The 1096-nt window shown below is 67.3% G+C and overlaps 1 protein-coding gene across 2 annotated transcripts in view; it reads right to left on the bottom strand.

Moving 5' to 3' along the window:
* ZNF692 (zinc finger protein 692) overlaps nt 1-48 on the bottom strand; it is an 8204-nt gene extending 8156 nt beyond the window's left edge. For both annotated transcript variants that reach the window (XM_085316936.1, XM_085316937.1), the window contains exon 1: nt 17-48. The gene's annotated coding sequence lies outside the window, so the exon portion shown is untranslated. The remainder of the gene's footprint in view (nt 1-16) is intronic.
* Between the last annotated feature and the right edge of the window lie 1048 nt (nt 49-1096).

Raw genomic sequence — 1096 nt, 5'->3', positions numbered from 1 at the left:
CCCTCCAATCGCTCACACAGCTCAGAGACCGGCACAAGATGGCGGGAAGGGGGCGTGGCGCGCATGCGCGCCTCCTCACCGCCTCTTCCCCCCCCTCCCGCCCCGCAAGGCACGCTGGGAAACGGAGTCCCGCGCGCCGGGGCTGATGGGAGCTGTAGTCCGAGGCAGCGGCGCGCGCGGGGCACGACGGGAACGCCGCCACGCCTACGGTGCGCGTGCGCGGCCTCGCACCTTTTTTCGTTACTAAAACCCCAAATTTATCTGTATCCGGCCCCGATCTCCCCTTTGGGCATCTCAACCGCTTAATTAACCCAAACCGCCCCCAAAAATCCGGCCATAGCGCATTTTGGGGGGGGGGGGGTCCGGCCGAGGAGGGGGGAACGAGCTGGCAGCGATGGCTCCCGCCGCCGCGTCCCCACCAAGGCCTTGCCTAGCAACGGCGGGGATCCCAGGCGCCCTATTGGCCACGGCGTTGCCCCCAGAGACCAATCAGCGGGCACCGAGCCCATCCCTCATTTGAATACGGCCCCTTATATAAAGCCCAGCCCAGGGGGGCGGTGGGGTCACTTCAGCGCGGGGCAGCGAGAGACATGGCGGCGTCTCCCAAGGGCGCCAAAGCGGGGCAGAAGAAGAGGAAAAAGCCCCAACGGCGGTGGCAGCAGCAGCGGCGGCGGCGGGTCCGGGACGAGGCTGGGCGCAAGGCCAAGAGGCTTCGCTTCCGCACGGGAAAGAGGAGGCGGCAGGCCCGGGCGTCCCGTCGGCGCCCCTACGACTTCGTGGTCTCCAAGATGCTGCAGCAGCTGCACCACGACCGGGTGCCCATCTCGGCCAAGGGCAAAGGCGCCATGATCTCCTACGTGCGGCAGATGTACAACAAGGTGTCGTCCGCCGCCCGGTGCCACCAGAGGAGCGGCGGCCACTGTGTCATCGGCCTCAAAGAGCTGCAGGCCGCCCTGCAGCAGGTGATGCCCAAGGAAGAAGGACCCAAGAAGTTGGCCGTCGAAGACGGCCCCGACGCCTCGTAACGCGGCCGCCCTTTCCCTTCCTCCCGTTTTGCCTCCGGGGCTGGCGGAAGAACTGCGACGATAACGGGAGG

The sequence above is a fragment of the Rhea americana genome, unplaced genomic scaffold (genome assembly GCF_003343005.1).
Source record: "Rhea americana isolate MKP2758 unplaced genomic scaffold, rheAme1 scaffold_481, whole genome shotgun sequence".
Classification (NCBI taxonomy): Eukaryota; Metazoa; Chordata; class Aves; order Rheiformes; family Rheidae; genus Rhea; species Rhea americana.
Note: the sequence above shows the minus strand (reverse complement) of the source record. Positions and strands in the feature narration are given on the sequence as shown.